Raw genomic sequence first — 19741 nt, forward strand, 5'->3', positions numbered from 1 at the left:
TCGCCAGCACCTGTTGTTTGTGGATCTGTTTATGATGGCCATTCTGACGGGTGTGAGGTGGTACCTCATGGTGGTTTTGATCTGCATTTCTCTGATGGCTAGTGATGCAGAGCATCCTTTCAAATGCCTCTGGGCCCTCTGTATCTCCTCCTTAGAAAAGCATCTGCCCAGGTCCTTTGCCCATTTTTTGATTGGATCAGAAAACTTAAGTTTTGATATGTGCCTGTTCTTTGCTCTCCCCTTTCAGTTTGAGAACTTATATTTTCAAAGACAAAAATTTCTTTCAACCCACTTCCAAAAATATTACTTGCATGACCCCCTACTGCCATGAGGTCCAAAAAAAATTGCTAACCATGGAAGAGGTGTTTTTTCCTTCTATTCACTGCAAACCTATTTTTCTGGAATGCTTTTTTTAATGAACTTGGAAACTTCTAGACAATCATGCAGGGATTATGTGTGTATATATATATATATATATATATATATATATATATGACTTAAATATATATTTTAAATATAGATATATTAAATATATATGATTTTTTAATTTCATAGGTAAACTTTTGACATGAGGACAAGACCTGTGCCTTTTTATATCCCCAGCCAGCACCTACCACACCCCTCGGTGTGAGGACCCTAATTAATTTGTTAAATGCATGAACAGCAAGATGACTAAAAAATCAGAGTGTCAAAGCAGAGACACCCTCTGCTTCCTGCAATCAGATGTACGAGAAAGTTATTTCACTATAGAGAGATTCATGAACCTAAACACAATCAATTATTTATTTAAAAGAATTATGGAACTGAAGTCATTTTGTACCACGATTTCTTATTTTAGGGTCTATAGGCTCCTCAGTTTAGCATCTGTAGTATTGGAAGTATCTACATTATGTTTAATATCTCAAAAAGCCTAAATATATGCACCAACTAAGTAAAATTCAAAAACTCTTTCCTTTAGCTAAATTTATAGCAATTATGGTGCTTTTTGTAGAGGCAACTATGTATGACATTAATTTTTAGTATTAATTTTAGAATTTGTGTGTGTGTGTGTATATATATATGTAACTTAAATAATGAAAAGTTAAAAGTTACATAAAAAATTCAGGAATCATTTCACCACTGTTAAGTGACTTGTCTAATTGATATCTTTAATTGGTAAAGAAGCAAAAACATATATTTGACTTTATAATTTAGTATGAATTTCCTGGAATAACGGGAAATTTTATTTCACTACAAACTAGGAACTATATTGAAGGAGAAAAAATAACATTACCTTTCAAATTTAATAAAGTTACAAAAGGGAAAATCATAAATTTATATTCCCTAAATAGTAACTAGGTTACGGAAATATGTAAGGCAATTATCTCTAATTGCTTTAGAGAAAATGAATTTAAAATGAAAGAGTAGGTTATAGGCCTAAGATAAATAATTAATTCTTTAAAAAATAATTTTATTTTTATTTTAGGGTAGTTTTAGATTTACAGAAAAATTGTGAGGATAGTACAGAAGTTTCCATGAGTTGTACATCCTTTATTATTAAAAATGTATATTGTTATGTCACATTTGTTATACATCACTAATAATATTTTGTTATTAATTAAAATTCCACACTTTATTCAGATTTCCTTAGTTTTTATATAATGTCCTTTTATTTATTTACCCCATATATGTTTCTTTTGGCTCCTCTTGGCTCTGATAGTTTCTCAGACTTCCCTTCGTTGATGATTTTGACAGTTTTGAGAAGTACTGATTATGAATTCTGTAGTATGCCCCTCATTTAGTGTTTCTAATCATAATTTTGTTTTTCTTATGATTAGACTAGGGTTATGTGTTTTGGAGAAGAAAGCTATACAGATGAAATACTATTTTAATCACATCAAGTGAAGCATATGTAGTATCAACATAACGATATAAATGTGAACCTTTATCACCAGGCTAAACCAGTGTTCATCATGTATATCCACATTTAAGACAGGCTTTTCCCCTCCTTTCCATGCTATACTATTTGGGATGGAGTCAACCTCCTTGAGGAAGGAATACATACGAAACTATATAACTATATATACATACATAACTTCATACATATATAAAGTTAAGCATGAATTCATACTCTCTCCAACATTACCCTTTGGATAATTCTAGTCTCCTCCTCTTGCCTCAGAATATGATTTTATTTGGAAACAGGGTTGTTGCAGTTAAAATGAAGTCATACTAGCATAAGTGTGCCCTAATACAACATGACTGGGATGCTTATGAAAGGGGGGCATTGGACACAGATAAGCATACAAGAACATTGTTCATTGAAACCTCAAAAGCTTCGAGCTGGAACTGGCCCCCATACACAGAGGATAAGTAGAGACCAAAGAAAGAGACAGGACACTCCAGATTAGCAGGTTTAATAAGCAAGGGAACTTAAATATGAGGTTTGTCTTGGGTGGTGACAAGCCATGTAGATGTCCGTACCCATTCAACAGACTCTTAAAAGTTAATATAGAGGCCTTAACTGGGTTTAGTTACATATGCCGTTCAGATGGTTTCAACACCATCTTACTCTCTCGAGGCTGAGGCTTTAAAAAACTGCTTCCACTGTGGGAACAGTGGTGAGAATGTATGTTCCAAGAATAGAGATGGAGGTGAGGGGCCTCCCATTGTCAGGAGTCAATTGCAGGTCATATGCTTTTGATGTCCTCTTCCAACAAACAGTATTAACACTGGAGTAAATATCTCCCTGCTTTTTACCACAATGTAGGGGACAGACCTGGAGCACAAACTTTCCTACTGCCTTCAGAGAGAGCAGAGTCCTAAGTACACCTTTATATTAGATTTCCGGTCTTCAGAATTGGGAGACAATAAGCTTCTGTAGGTTCAGCTATCCAGTTTGTGTTACTTGCTATGGTGACCATAGAAATAATGTAAGCTGTATCATAATTGTTAATCTGTACCTTGGGGGAAGGTAAGTTTATCAATTAAAGACAGCATTATTGTAAAGTTTCTCTTGTATTTAGCTCTTCCAGAATCAACTCATTTCCAGAGTTATTCGGTCAGCAGCCTATTCCTCACCCCCTTCACTGAGGTTGCTTCAGATGATTGTTTCATATAATTAGATTGTTTTGTCACATTCTATCCTTTTACCATTCAAATTTCTAAATGTTTTAATTTGCATAAAGTGAAGTTCATATTTCTGTTATAAAATCCAAGAGGGCTTGATACATGCATAGTGTTATTTATTTAACATTACATTATCATACAGAATAATTTCGTTATCTGAAATAATCTTTTGTGGTCCACTTGTTGAAACTACCCTACCTCTCCACCAGTCTAAGCCCCCTCAAATACTAATATACCTCTTTATACTTATTTTCTATATTTGCATATAGTGAAAGTCATATAATTGGAATCATACATTAAGTGTCCTGTTCATACTTCTTTCACTAAACAATATGCATTTAAAACTCATTTGTTTGTGGGATGATAACACATTTTCATCGCTGAATTATATCGCATTGTATAATTTAATGTATGATAGTTTGGTAATACAGGAACCTGCTGAGAGACATCTTAATTTCTTCTGGTTTTGAGAATTTTTTAATATGCCTGATATAAACATTTGTGTACAGGAATTTTTGTAGAAAATAAATATTCAAATAATTTGGATAAATATCTAGACATGAAATTGCTAGATCATAAAACTGTATTGAGCTTTGTAAGAAAGTGCTGACCTGTCTTCCAAAGTGTCTGTACTATTTTGTATTCCCATCAGAAATGAAAGAAATGAATGAGCATTATTATCGCTCCACATACTTGCCAGCAGATGGTATTGTTTGGGTTTGAGATTTTAGTCATTCTAAAGTGTACAATAGTATTAGATTCTTATTTAAATTTTCAATTATGACAAATGATGTTGAACAAATCTTCACATGCTTATTTTCCACCTACATATTTTCTACACTGAGTTAATTGTTAAGATTTTTAGTCATTTTAATCAGTATTCTTATTGTTGAATTTAAGAGTTATTTGTATATTGTGAATATAAGTTCTTTATCAGATATGTGATTTCAATATATTTACTTCCACTGTATGGCTTGCCTTTTCATTCCCTTAACAGTCTATTATAGAACAGAAGTTCTCAATTTTAATAAAATTGAACTTGTTAATTTCTTTCATGTGTGATAGATTTAATATCCAAAATACATAAAGAACACATAAAACTAAACAGCAAAAAACAAGCAATCCTATTAAAAATGGGCCAAGGATTAAAACAAGCATTTTTCCATAGAAGAAATGCAAACGGACAATAGGTCCATGAAAAGCTCAATATCAGTAATCATCAAGGAAATGCAAATCAAAACCGCAATGTAATATCAACTCACACATGTCAGAATGGCTAACATATAAAGAGACAAAAGATAACAAGTACTGAAAAACACTATAAAGGTTTCTCAAAAAATTAAAAATAGAATTACCATATGACCCAACAATCTTACTTTTAGGGGGTATATTCAAAAAAATTCAGAGAGACCCAAAATGGCAGAGGAGTAAGTGGAAGCTACACTAACATCCTCCCAGGACCAAATCTGAATTCCAACTAAATCATAGAAAAATCACCCCGAGTAATCAACTGAAACACTAGATGGAGAGAAACCTTAAAATCACAGACAAATGGAAGAAGCCACATTACTACAATGAGACTGGTAGAGAATGAACAAGAGACACAAGAGTGTTGGCTGAGCTCCCATGGGTAGCAGCTAAAGTCCTGGAGGGATATTTCAGTGGCCACAGAGTTCCCTCTGAGAAGTGTGGGGTCTAAAACCTAAGCTGGGTTCCTCAGTCTACAGCCAGAACTGGGAAAGGAACCCAAATAACATACAGCAGTGAAAAGCAGTGGGGCTTCTGTCCACCAGAGAGAGATGGCTGAAGATGCAGAGAGCCTCTTAAAGGGCCAATGCACAAACTTACATTTGAAAGCACTTACTGTGTGTTCTAGAGAGGGAAGGGAGAGTAGAAATGGGACCTTGAGGAGGGTTTGGGGTTGGTGGTTCTGGAGAGAGAACTGAAGGAACAGACTCCAGGATCCCTGTGCTGACTCATTCCATGTACTGCAGGAGCTAACGTTCTCAAGCAGAGCAATCTCCTTCAGGTAGTATCAAACTGAGGGGAAGCAATAGCCCTGTTCACATAAATTACTCTGCCCTACCCTGTGGTGCTTAAGGCCTGCCGATAAGGAAAACAGCTAGAAGACTTTCAGTCTTTAAGCCTACCAGAATGACTGTAGGCAGAGGCGGACCTCTGGGAGCTCTGAAACTGTAGTTGAACATCACCCAGGCCTGGTGCTAGTAAAAGCCAGCCTTTGTGTGCATTCTGGTTCTTTCTTCACATAAAGAAGGAAAGCACAGGGAGCAACACATTGTAGATTGTTCATAACTGCAAACAGGTTGCTTGTGGCCAGTCACAGGCAGGATTTGACTACGTGTACATGAGTCTTGCAGCTCAATCTAATGCATAGAAGCAAACACAAAGAGGCAGCCAAAATAGGAAGATAATGAAACAGGTCCCAAATGAAAGAACAAGAAAATTCTTCAAAAGAAAAACTAGATGAAATGGAGGCAAGCAATTTATCACATAGTGGGTTTAAAGTAATGATTATAAGGATACTCAACAGCATGAAGAAAATACATAGAAACCATAAAAAATGACCAGTAAGAAATAAAGAATGCAATATCTGAAACAACTATTACACCGGAAGGAACAAACGGTAGGTTAGATGAAGCAGAGGGCTGAATCAATGATTTGGAAGACAAGGTAGGAAAAGAAAAAACCACAAGCAGAGCAGCAAAGAGAAAAAAAGAATTTTAAAAAAATGAGGAGAGTTAAGAAATATTTTGGACAACATGAAGCATAACAACATTTGTATCATGGAAATGGCAGAAGGGGAAGAGAGCGATCAAGGGATCAAGAACCTATCTGAAGAAATAATAACTGAAAACTTTATCTGGTGAAGGGAAAAGACACAAAATTTCAGAAAGCACTGAGAATCCAAAACAAGTTGGACTAAAGAGGCCTATACGAAGACACACCATAATCAAAATGGCAAGGCTTAACGACAAGGAGAGAATCCTCAAGGCTGCAGAGAAAAGCAGGTAGTTACATACCAGGGAGCACCAATCTGACTATCTGATTTATCAACAGAAATATTTCAGATCAGAAGGGACTAGCATGAAATATTCAAGATAATGAAAAGCAAAGAACTACAACCAAGGATACTTTACCCAGCAAGGCTATCATTTAAAATCAAAGGAGAAATGAGCGTCCCAGTCAAGAAAAAGCAAAATGACTGCTTAACGGTCAACTGGTACTGCAAAAACAAAAAAAGTTAAAGGGCTTCCTTAAAGAAGAAGAGGAAAAAGAGGAAGAAAAAAATAAAATGGAACTAAAATACAACACAGTGGAACTCTATATATACCAATAAGCACCTTAAATGTGAATGGCTTAAATGCTCCAACCAAACACCCAAAATACAGAAGGTAGCTGAATGGATAAGAAAATAATACACATATATATGCTGCCTCCAAGAGACCCACCTCCAATTGAAATATACACACAGACTAAAAGTAAAGGGATGGAAAAAGATATTTCATGCAAATAGAAAGGGAAAAAAACTGGTATATCAATACTTATATCAGACAAAATAAACTTTAATGCCAAGGCAATAGTAAGAGACAAAGAAGGATGTTACATAATGATAAAAGGAACACATCAAACAAAAGGATATAACCTTAGCAAACATTTATGCATCCAACATAGAAGCACCTAAATCTGTAAAGTAAATCTTGATGGACATAAAAAGAGAGATTGACAGAAGTACAGTCATATCTGGGGATTTTGAAACCTCACTGACTTCAATGGATAGATCTTCCAAACAGAAAATCTACAAGGAGAGAGCAGCCTTAAATGACACACTGAATCAAATGGATTTGATTGATACCTTTAGAGCAGAGCATTTTACCTGAAGCAGCAGAATATACATATTTTTCAAGTACTCATTGAATGAATTCTAGGACAGACCACATGTTAGGATACAACACAATTGTCAATAAATTTAAGAGGTTTGAAATCATATAAAACATCTTATCTTACTACAATGTTATGAAACTAGAAGTCAATCATAAGAAGAACACTGAAAAATAGGCAAAAACATGGCATCTAAATAACATGCTATTATACAATGGATGGTTCAACAATAAGATCAAGGAATAAATCAAAAGATATCTTGAAACAAATGAAAATGAAGACACAACAATCCAAAATCATATCATATAGATGCAGCAAAAACTTTTGATAAAACCTGGCACCTATTTATGAAGAAAACTCTCAGCAAAATGGGAATAGAAGGACTATACCTAAACATAATAAAGGTCATATATGACAAACTCTCTGCCAACATCATACTCAAAGGGCAAAAACTGCAAGCATTCCCCTTAAATTGGAAACAAGACAGGGATGTCTGCTTTCACCTGTCTTATTCAACATAGCACTGGAAGTCCTAGCCACATTAATCAGACAAGAAGAATAAATAAAAAGTATCCAAATTGGAAAGGAAGTAGTAAAACTGTCTTTACTCACAGATGACATGATACTGTATGTAGACAACTCCAAAGATTCCACCAAGAAACTATTAAAACTGATAAATGAATTCGGTAAAGTAGCAGGATACAAAATTGATATCCAGAAATCAGTTGCTTTTTTATATGCTTATAATGAACTCAGATAAAGGGAAATTTAGGAGACAATCCCATTCACAATTGCTTCAAAAAGAATAAAATACCTAGGAATAAATATAACCATGGATGCAAAAGACCTGTACTCAGAAATTTATAAGACATTAAAGAAAGAAATTGAAGAAGATACAAATAAGTGGAAGCATATACAGTGTTCATGGACAGGAAGAATTAACATCATTAAAATGTCCACACTACTCAAAGCAATTTATATAGTCAACACAACTCCTGTCAAGATTCCAATGACGTATTTCACAGAACTAGAACAAATATTTCAAAAACTTATATGGAGCCACAAATGAACCCATATAGGAACAGCAGTCCTAAGAAAGAAGAACAAAATTGGAGGAATCACACTATCTATTATCAAACTACACTATAAGGCTGTTTTAATCAAAATAGCATAGTACTGTCTTAAAAACAGACACATAGATAAATGGAATAGAATAGAGAGCCCAGAAAGAAACCCATATCTTTGTAGTCAATTAATATTCAACAGAGAAAGGAAGCACAAACAATGAGCTAAAGATAGTTTATTCAATAAATGTTTGGCGGGAAATTGGACAGATAAACACAGAAAAATGAAACTTACAACCTTTTATACCAACATAAGAATAAATTCAAAATGGATCAAAAACTTAAATGTTAGACCTGAAACCATAAAAATCCTAGAAGAAAACATAAGCAACAAAATCTTGGACATAGCTCATAGCAATTTTTTACTGGATATATCTCCCAAGGTAAGGGGAGCAAAAGAAAAAATAAACAAATGGGACTACATCTAAGTAAAAAGTTTTTATACAGCAAAGGAAATCATCAACAAAAGAAGGTGACAACCCACAGAATGGGAGAACATTCACCGATACACCTGATAAAGGGTTAATATCAAAAATTTACAAAGCACTTACAAAGTTCAACACCAAAAAAAAACCAAACAACCCAATCAAAAAATGAACATAGGACCATATGAAAAGATGCTCAATGCCACTAATTATCAGAAAAATGAAAATTAAAGCCACAATGAGCACCATCTCACACCTTTGGGGGGGTGGGTGGAAGGATTGAGCAAAAAGGAAAAAGGGCTCATGGACATGGACAACAGTGTGGTGATTGGGGAAGGAATAAGAGGACTAAATGGTAATGGAGAAGGTATAATAAAAAAAAGAACTAAACAGAAAGCCATTTCTCTTGAAGAGATATCTGTCCTCTCCTGATTCTTACAGCATTATTCATAATAGGCAATATATTGAAATAATCCAAATGTTCACTGATCAATAAATGGATAAAGAAAATGCAGTATACATTGTCTGTCCAAAAAAGCTCCAGCCATTGTTTTTATTTTAGTTTTTTTATTGTTGTTTAATTACAGTTGTCTACCTATTCCCCCTTTACTCTCCCCTGATGTTTCCATCTCCTTCTCCTACATTCAGCCATTGTTAATATAATGATATGGTTTGCATGACATCGATGTAACCTGGCAGCCAAGGAGAGTGGACTCTAATGTTCAGGTCTGAACAACAATGACTCCACTGAGGTAGTCAGTGGGAGTGGTAGGTGCCATTGAGTGAGCATGTGTACTGTGTGGCCATCAAATTCAAAATGACTGTGCAAGTAGAACAATGAATATGCATCAAATTTTGTGTTAAGCTTGAACATTCCTCCACAAAAACTATTCAGATGATTCAGAAGGCCACATACATGGGGTGATCAGAATCTTCATCACGACAATGTGCCCACTCATACATCATGTCTGGTGCAGTTTTTTTTGGGAAACATAAAATCACCCAGGTGACTCAGCCCTCCTACAGCCCAGTTTTGGCTTCCTGAAACTTCTGGCTTTTTCTGAAACTAAAGTCACCTTTGAAAGGGATGAAATTTCAGACCATTGATGAGATTCAGGAAAATACAATGGAGCAGCTAATGGCAATTTGGAAAACTGTGTGAGTTCCCAAAGTGACTACTTTTAAGGAGATTGAAGTGTCTTTGTCTTATGTACAATGTTTCTTATATCTTGTATCTTCTTCAAGAAATGTCTCTATTTTTCATCGTACATGGATGGATACTTTCTGGACAGACCTTGTTTACATATAATAAAATATTATTCAGCCTTAGAAATGGCTGATATTATTTGTGACTTTGTGGCTATACCTGGAAGATACTATACTAAGTGAATAAGTCAGTCACAGATAGACAAATACTATGATTCTACTTATATGAGTTATCTTAAATAGTCAAACATAGAGGAGCAGAACATACAGTAATGGTTGACCACAGTTGAGAGAAAAAGTATAGGGATTGTTGTTCAGTGAGTATATAGTTACAGTCATTTAAAATGAATAAGTTCTAGAGATCTGCTTTATGACATAGTATCTGTAGCTAACAACACAGTATTATATACATAAAAACTTGTTAGGAGAGTAGATATCATATTAAATATTTCTACTACAAACAATCAACACAAAAAAGCAAACAAAAGTATTCACGGAACTTCTGAAGGTCATGGCCACCTTTAATACTTTGTGGTGATGGTATCACAGGTATATGCATATGTCCACAGTTATCAATTTGTATATATTAAATGTGAAATTTTTAAATATTAATTATACTCAATAAAGGTGTTAAAAACATAAAGACATTTACAATTCCCTAAAAAAAAAAAATTCACCAGTCAGGTGAATTTAAAATGAGATTATCCTGTATTATTGGGATGCTATTACAAGTTTCTTACAAGTGGAGGAGGGAGACTGAAGTGTCAGGTACGTAAATAACTTGTCTAAAAATTGCTGGCATTGTGAAAAGAAAGAGCTACAATCTAAAAATGAAAGAATTCTCTAGAAGCTGGAAAAGACTGGGAAATGAATTCACCCCTAGAGCCTTCGAAAGGAACACATCTCTGTGGACACGTCAATCTTAGCCTGACAAGACCCATTTAGGACTAATCTCCAGTACTTTAAGACAATGCAAATATATTACTTTTAGCCACCTCAATTGTGGGAATTTCTTAAAGCAGCAAGAGAAAACTAACACAGGTAGTGTGAGTCATCCAAATTTTCTCTTTTTCAGTATTGTGCTAACTATTCTATATTTTATTTTAAAATATAAATGTTAGAAACAGTTTGGTGATGTCTATAATATAGCTTGCTTAGATTTTGTATGGATTGAATTGAGTCTATAGATCATGTTGAGAAGAATCACTATATTAACTATATTGAATCGTTAACCCACATACATGGAATATCTCTCAGTTTACTGTGATTTCTTTGGCTTCAGTTATTCAATTCCTCATTTCAATTGTTCATAGCTTATAGCATATAACAAAACAATTGACTCATATTAATTTTTCATCCTTGATATTGCTAAAGTCATTTAAGTCCAGGATGTTTTTTGGAATTTCTACATTTGTATTATCAAGTGTTCATCTGTGAAAAAAATGATTGCATTTATTCCTTTCCAATCTTTCTAACTATTATTTCCTTGTTTTGTTTAACTGCACTAGCTAATACTTTATGCACAATGTTGAACAGGGAGTACTGAGTGACAACAAACTTACTGTTTCCATGATCTTAGAGGGAAAGTGTTTATTCACCATTAATCATGTTGTTTCTGTATGATTTTTGTAGATTTTTATCAAGTTAAAGTTCTTCTCTATTCCTTATTTTCAAGGTGTTAATATCATGAATAGGTGTTGAACTTTTCCACATTTTTCTATATGAATTGATATGATCATATAACTTTTCTTCTTCAGCATGCTGATATAGTGGGTTACAATAATTAATTTTCTAATATTAAACAAGTGTTGCATAACTGGAACAAATCCCATTGTGTTATGATGTATAAATACTTTTATACAATGTTATATTCTATCTGCAAATAATGGTAGAAGATTTTTGCATCTATATATGTGAGACATTGTCTGTAGCTTTCTTTTCCTGTAATGACTTTATCTGATATTGGGGTAAAAATAATGATGTCATAGTTGGAGTTAAGAAGTGTTTTCTCTGCTTCTCTATTTTGGATGTGATTGAGAGAATTGGTATAATTTCTTCTTTAATTGTTTGATTGAATTCACCAGGGGAATTATATGGGCCTAGTGTTCTTGTTTTTGTACAGATACTAATTATTTATTCAAACCATGTAATAGATATGGGCCTATCTCCCTTGTGTGAAGTTTGTTTGTTTGTTTCTTTCAAGAAATTAATTCCTTTAATCTAAGTTATCAAATTTGTGAGAAAAATTGTTCTTGTATTCCTTTTTGACCTTTAATACACATGGGATAAATAATGATAACTCCTCATTCATTGCTAGTATTGGTCGTAAGGCTTTATTTTTTCATGGCTTAACAGCCCATCTGTTTTTAGCACAGAATAATATTTCATGGTATGGATGTACCACAGTTTATTCATTACCTACTGAAGGACATCTTGGTTGCTTCTAAGGTGTGGCAGTTGTGAATAAAACTGCTATAAACATTCACATGCAAGTTTTTCAGCTCTTTTGTGTAAATACCAAGAAAAACAGTGGTAAAAACATGTTTAGTTTTGTAAGAAATTACCAACTGCCTTCTAAAGTGGCTATAGCATTTTGCATCTCCACTAATATTGAATGAATGAGAGTTCTTGTTACTCCATTTTATTTTCACTTTTATTGATTTTACTCTAATTTTATTATTGCTCGCATTATCTCTAAATTGCTTTTCTTTAGTTTCATAAATAGAAAGCTTGTTATTGTTTTTAGATATTTCTATCTAATAAGTTGTATTTAGTGAGTTATATATTCCTCTAAGCAATCCTTTTATAAGGTGTACTATAAGGGATTAAACAAAAAACATTATACACATACTCTCACACATAGACACAGACAACAGCGTGGTGATAGCCAGAGAGAAAGGGAGGTTGATGTAGGTGGAGGTGGGCAAAGAGGGGATAAATAGAGACAGAGACTTTGCTTTGGATAATGGACACACGATGCAGTGTGCTGATGATGGTTTGTTGACTTGTACACTTGAAACCTATATAGTTTTGTGAACCAATGTTACCCCTGTAACTTCAATTAAAAAAGAAGCATAATTTGTTATTTCTGTTTCTTTTAAGTTTGTTAACATAGATGGTATTTATTCAAGATGTGGTCTTATTTTGGTGAGTATTCTATGTGAGTTTGAGAATAATGTATAATTAGTTGTTTTGGATGGAATATTCTATGAATGTCTATTAGGTCAGTTGATTGGTAGTACTGATTAGATCAAAACTTTTTATTGATTTGCTGCTGACTAATAATTTCTAAAAGAGGGTTGTTGAAGCATCCAACTAGAATAGTAGCTTTGGCTATGTTTCTTTTCAGATTTGTCAGCTTTTGCTTTGTGTATTTTGTCACTCTCTAGTGAGGAACATTCATATTTAGGATAGTTGTGTATGTAATGCTTCTATTCCTAATAAATTTTCTGGTTCTCAATTACGCCATGTCCAAAATTAATGTTGTTTCTTCAGCTTTCTATTGTTTTTTAGCATGGTTTATATCTCTTTATCTCCCTTTACTTTTAACCTGTCAAAGTATTTATATATAAAGTAGGTTTCTCATATATAGCACATAGCTGAACCTTGATTTATTATAGACTCTGATAATCTCTGTTGTTTAATTGGTATGTTTAGACAATTCATATTCTAAGTGTTTATTGACAGTCCAATTAATATCTGCAACTTTCTTAACTGCTTTCTATTCATTACATTGCCTCTTTGTTTCTTCCCCACCACTTATTTTTCTGCCTTCTCTGGTTTTAACTGAACATTTTATTTAATTTCATTTATTGCATCTATTATTATGTTTTAAAAGAATCTCCTAGTTGTTTCACTAGAGTTTCCAATATACCTTTTAACTAAGTCTACCTTCAGATAATGCTAGAGTACTTCACATATAGCACAGATAGCTTATAACAGAATATTCCAAATTCCCCACTCCCATCTTTTTTGATATTGTTGTCATTCATTTCCCTTATCCATATGCTATACTCACCCAATATGTTGTTACTATTATTACTTTAAACAAAGAGTTATCTATTAAATCGATTGAGTTAGAGAAATAAACAATTTTATTCTGCCTTCATATATTCTTGCTTCAACATCCTTTCCTTTTTTATATAAAACAAAATTTCTGACCTATGTCATTTCTCCTTGAAGAATTTTTCTTGAACATTGTTTGCAGGGCTGGTTTGTTGTTACATCCTGCAGCTTTTATTTGTCTTTTGTCTCCTTTATTTTTTTAAGGATTATTTAAGTGGATATATAATCCTGTGTTGGTGAGAGCTTTTCCTTTCAACACTTTAGATATTTCACTCCACTCTCTTCGTACTTGTGTGGTTTCTCATTATAAGTCTACTGTAATTCTTATCCTTGTTTCTGTATTGAGAAGATGTTTTATGTCTCTAGCTTTTTTTTGTTTTAAGAGATTTCCTCTTGTCTGTGGTTTTCTTGCATGTAATATGTGTACATGCAGACTTTTTGGTATTTATCCTGCTAAGTGTTCATTTTTGGCCATTAATATTTTCAAATAATTCTTCTACTTCATTGTCTCTTTCTTCCAACTATCACATAGTTCTTGTATACTACATTCTGGGTGTTTCTTTAATTCTTTTTTCTCTTTGCATATGAATATGGAAAGTTTCTCTTGACCCACCAGCAAGCTCAGTTTCTTTTCTTAGCCATGATCAGTGTACTGATGAACCCATGTTTCTGAAATCTAGCATTTTTTATTATTTCATAGTGTTTATTCTTCTGCTTACATTATCCATGATTTATTTCACATGATCTCATTTTTCCATTACATCTCTTAATATATAAATTTTAGTTATTTTAAATTCCCTGTCTTACAATTCAATATCTGTGTCATATCTTAGTCTAGCTTTGATGCATTGTCTCTTCAGATTATATATTTTTGTTGCATGCCTTGCAATGCCTTCCTTTGGCATGCCCTGTAATTTTGTCATTGCAGAAATAAAGGTGCATTGGGCTATAGGAACTTGAGTAAATAGATCACTGATGTAAGGGTTTATATTAACCTGGCTAGAAGTTACACTGTGTTTAATGTTTGGTGTAGCTCTAGGGGCCAGAGATTTAAATTCTGTAGTGCACTGGTGTTTGTCTCCATTCCTGACTTTGTGCTTCCCTGTGGGTTCATTCTCAGGGAAAGTCTTTGTCTTGCAACTTTCATCTGTAATCTAACCTTATACTGGTTTTCTGCTGATGTGGTGTTATAGTGTCTAAAAGGGGAAGCTTCCTATAACCTTGTGATTAGATCTCATCTTTTCATGAGTCTAAGTCTCTCGGCTTTAACCTTCACAGGTATTTTTTTCTGGTGGTGTAGATTGATTTCCCCTTATGTAAAGCAGGAAGCCTAAACAAAGCTGAAGTGGGTGGGGAATCCTTTCTGCAGGTGAGATAGGGCTCTGGTAAAGTTTTCTTTTCCCTGGAGAATAGACCACTATTCTATAAAACATTCTGGGTATTTTTCAACTCAATTACTGTTTCCTTTTTCCTGCCAAAGCCAAGAAGGTATCTTTGTCAGATCCTTATCATGAGAATATTGCAGTGTTTCTAAAGGGAAAGCCAATGAAACTGCCAGAGACTGTGTGATTGCCAGGAGATTCTCATTATCATGCTAGTTCGCACTGAGCCTCCAGCGATATGTCAAAATTACTGCTTAAGTGATTCTACCTGTTTCTTTTTTCTCTTGGTAAGTATCCGTTGATTGTCACACTGCACATTCACCTCCCTGTCCAGATACAAACAATAGTTTGTCTTGAAACCTCTGTTTTCTGGTGGATCCAAGAAGAGTTATTGACTTTCAGTTAATCCAGATTTTTCTTGTTGAAAGAATTAGAGTAATGGCATGTTGGAGCTGAAAGTATATCTCATTCCTTCTGAGTTACACAAAAAGCTGCACCTTCATATTGCTCTTGAAAACCTTGTATTTGTTTTGATAAACTTCACCTTCACAAGGCTATTCTTTTAATTTAGAGAACCCTATAATATTTCTTATTACAGTTTAGGAAAAGTCTGGAAAAACACCATCAATTTTAACACCATAGTATAGACTTGAATTTACCTGGTGTGACTAAACATTTATGTTGTCTTTTATGCCAGTAAACATAGTACTTGTTTTATGAGAAATATATATTTTTCCATATGAAAAAGCAGCTTTCACGTTAAACTCAAAATTCCCTAGATTTCTTCCCTTATGCAGCATGTGATGATACATTCTGCTCTACTCTCATCAAAGTCCTCTTGCTTCAACCACTGATAAGCCAATAACCTGACTCATATATTCTTTGCCTATTTCAAGAATAAACCAGGCTAAGGTGATTGTTCCTGGTTTGACTACTTAAAGCACTGGAATCCTGAAATGCAGTTATAGTTATTACTATGTTGTCATGATTATATTTTACCACTATAAGGTCCAGTTCAGTATCAAAAATAAAAAAAAAAAGTCATTTGTTCTGTGTTTCAGTTTTCCCAACTGCCTTTCTTTCCCCCAATACAAACTTGGATTGATTTCTTTAGCTGGTATCTTCTTTTTATTCAAGCATGACTGTTGTGATTCTCCCCGATGGATGAGCCTTTCAGAAGTTTTGCTTTAGGGTAAATGGAGGCAGTGGAGTCTGGCTTCCTCACCAAGGTGTCTGGAAACTAAGGAGAGCTGTTTCTCACAACCTTGAGGGCGTCTGAGAAAGTGTTCTCACAGCCTTGAGACTGGATCTCATTGCCTCCAGCCTGGGTCTGTTAAACTGTTCCCATAGCCTTAACGAGGCTCGCATTCGAGGTACAAAGCTCTGTTGCATAAGGCCTGTTGGCACCCTGCCGGCTTATTTGTTTTAGTACTTAAGTAATAGTGGCTTCTCCCTGGGGGTGCAGACAGAGACATGCAGGGGGAATGCAAGGGCCCACACTGGGTGCCACGCAGAGGGGACAGGTGACATGCAGTGTGACACACAGCTTGCAGCGTGCGTGGATCGTCCACCCTAGAATAAAGGCATGTCAGATGTCCCAACGGCTCCGTGAGCATTCTTCCCTATACACAATTCCCATGAACCTGTCTGGCCCTGAATGGTCGCAACACATTTTCATTCCTCTCCGAGAATTCAAACACCACTGTTGCAGGAAGGGCTAAGCTCCCATGCTCTGTGTGGAGATGCTGTGAGCTGAGAGCTTCCTGAAGGAGTCATGCCATTATATTACAGGAAACAACACTTGGGTTTACCATGGTTACACTGTACTGTCAAGCTTTGCCCTATTTTAATACTAACAATTTATCACTGAGCCTGATACAAATAGTTCTTATACTGGGTGTTGAACATGTCCGTGGAAGGGGTCAGCCCCTCACTTAAGCCCCTTTCATTATCCATGCTGAGGAGCAGAAACTATCCTAAAGAATTAAACTGTTCTGCCCAGACCATCAGGGCAATCCAGATCCTACTGTACTATGATGTTTCCTTGGTTTTAGTTTCAGGTGTTGTTTATTATTAGGTGAAGTCAAATACCTCTCTGTGTCTAACATTGATCCACTCAGGGTTGCTGCATACCATCCTGTGAACAGCCCCTATTTTTAGGACTACTCAGCCACTTTCTACTCTTTCAAGTATCTTCAATTACTCAATATAAGCCTTGTTTTTCCATGGAAGTTTTTGTTGTATTTCTTTGTAGGGTAAAAATAAATCTAAATAATACCTGAATTCTCTTTGAATTCTAAGATTTTCATAATTAATATAAACAGCTTCATAAGAATGTAGTTATAATCCGCTCATCTCTCATCTTATCCAATTTTCTTATAATTCTTACATTTAACATAAATTTTATAAGTCATTAGTACCATGCATAGAATACATTTACTTTTGTTAACTTCTATCACAAAGATAACTAGGGTACAAGGAACTAAGATCCTTACCATACTTCTTCTACATAGGAGGAATTTAGTGGCATAAAAAAAGTGAAGTATTGTTACGTGGAAAATAAAAGCCATGCAACGACCTTTTTTTTTCAGCCTTTGGATGTTTAGCTTTCTAAAGAGAAATTACCTGATTGTCATTGGTGATTTTGACAAACCTGTTTTGAAGATTTGCAAAATAGTCGTGGAAACAACAGCTTAATTGGGGAAGGTTCAATACAGAATAAGAGGAGAGGAATTATAAATAGCAAATATAGACAAATCTTCAAAATTTGCTTTGAAATTAACAGAGATTGTGTGATACCTCAAGAGATGTGTGTGCCAAGGTTTTTGTTTATTTTAGCAAGCATATTATTCCATTGTATTTGCATAATTGTAAGAATGGCTAAGCAGAGTAGAGAACTTGATGATGCAGGGAAGAAAGGGGGGGCATTATTCATGCTGTTCTTGAATGGATGACAGCCATTATGACCAAATGAAGGGAAGTTCTTAGGTATGAGTGGGCAATTCATCCATAGCACAAGAAGAGGCAGTGAGAGGATATGGGTAGATTGGTAATGTGTATAAATCATTTCCTGTCTTCCCTTTTTCTCAATGAAACAGATAGGAAGATCACATAGAGGGGTGAGGAGGACAAAGGAGGTGACAGAGGATCAGAGGAGGCAACAACAGAAGAGGAAACTATTAGATTCACTAGATCATACTAAAGGCTCATGTAGGTTAGTGGTCATTGATTTAACTTCAGACCAGCTGGTGGGGGAAAATAATTTCTTTTTCCCCTACCATGATCAGCTACTTGGTATGGAGATGGAGAAGGTGGAGAAGTGGGTATAATCAAGATTGGGAGTAAGGATTAGTCATAGTAAACAATATATGCTATGTGATATGCATTCACATAGGAATAACTTCAAACTAAAAAAAAAATAAAAAAGAACACCCAGGTGCCTGCACATCTATGTATAAAGTAACCTGATTCTGCTTTGTCTACTAATCTTAATCTTAAAAACAAATTAAATTAACCACTTTTGTTTAAGTTATATAATCACAAATAATCATATTTAAAATGGTATATACTTTATATCCTTATAGACACTGATATTTAAATCATTGTACTTTTAGCACAAGTTTCAACTCCCCCTGCCTCTCTACCCACCCCTCTTCTCCAGCACCCACAATCAAGCACTTTAATTAGTTTATCTGCGGTGGAGAAATAAAGGGTGCTGTGACTCTGGTCAGGCAGCACTGTAACTGTAGCTCGAGAGTGACCCTCATCTCTTCATATCTGAGAATTACAATGCTTTCTGGTGGAAGTGGGTTGTTTCCTTTACCTATAGAGTAATAAAAATAATGTACCTTTCCTTTAATTGGGATCATGGTCGCTGTTTATAACACATTTAAAATAATGTTTTCCCTAACCATATCGCATAAAAATGGCCTTTTTCGCAATTGGTTCTCACTGACTAGTGGAAAAACAATTTCATGAAGGTTTTGACTGGTTCATTTACAGTTATGCTAGCATAGTAAGAACCTTGAGAAACTCTTCTCATTTGGAATAATAATGTCTTAGAAAGAAAAATGAAATTTGCTGTTAGAAATATATTTTTGAAAGGAAATTTTAAATAGGAGGTTTTTCAAATATATTGGAGGCAATTTGGATATTTGTGAATAGAATTCTTCATTATTATTCTCATCACAAAATCATTATAAAATATTAAAAAAATCAGCAATGAGTTGTGTGAAATTTTAAGTGATTTACATAGTTGAAGTTTATACATTTTAGTGTCAAACATGATTGAGGGTCTACCTATATCACAAACTGTTTTGTACAATTTCAGAGTAAGAAGTATTTTATAAAAATTAAGTTGAATAATTAATATGTCTATAACCCACATTTTAAAAATGGATATTCAACTTTTGTTAGAAAGTCCAGAAAGTTGAGATATTGTTTGAGTTTACCACTGTGTCTGCACTTCATCTAGAAAGTAAGAGATGAAGTCTGATGCATCTGTAGTGGGAAGGGAAAAGAAATTAAATAT

Source organism: Pteronotus mesoamericanus, unplaced genomic scaffold (genome assembly GCF_021234165.1).
Source record: "Pteronotus mesoamericanus isolate MK-2021 breed Mesoamerican mustached bat unplaced genomic scaffold, CSHL_Meso_final contig_100, whole genome shotgun sequence".
Taxonomy (NCBI): domain Eukaryota; kingdom Metazoa; phylum Chordata; class Mammalia; order Chiroptera; family Mormoopidae; genus Pteronotus; species Pteronotus mesoamericanus.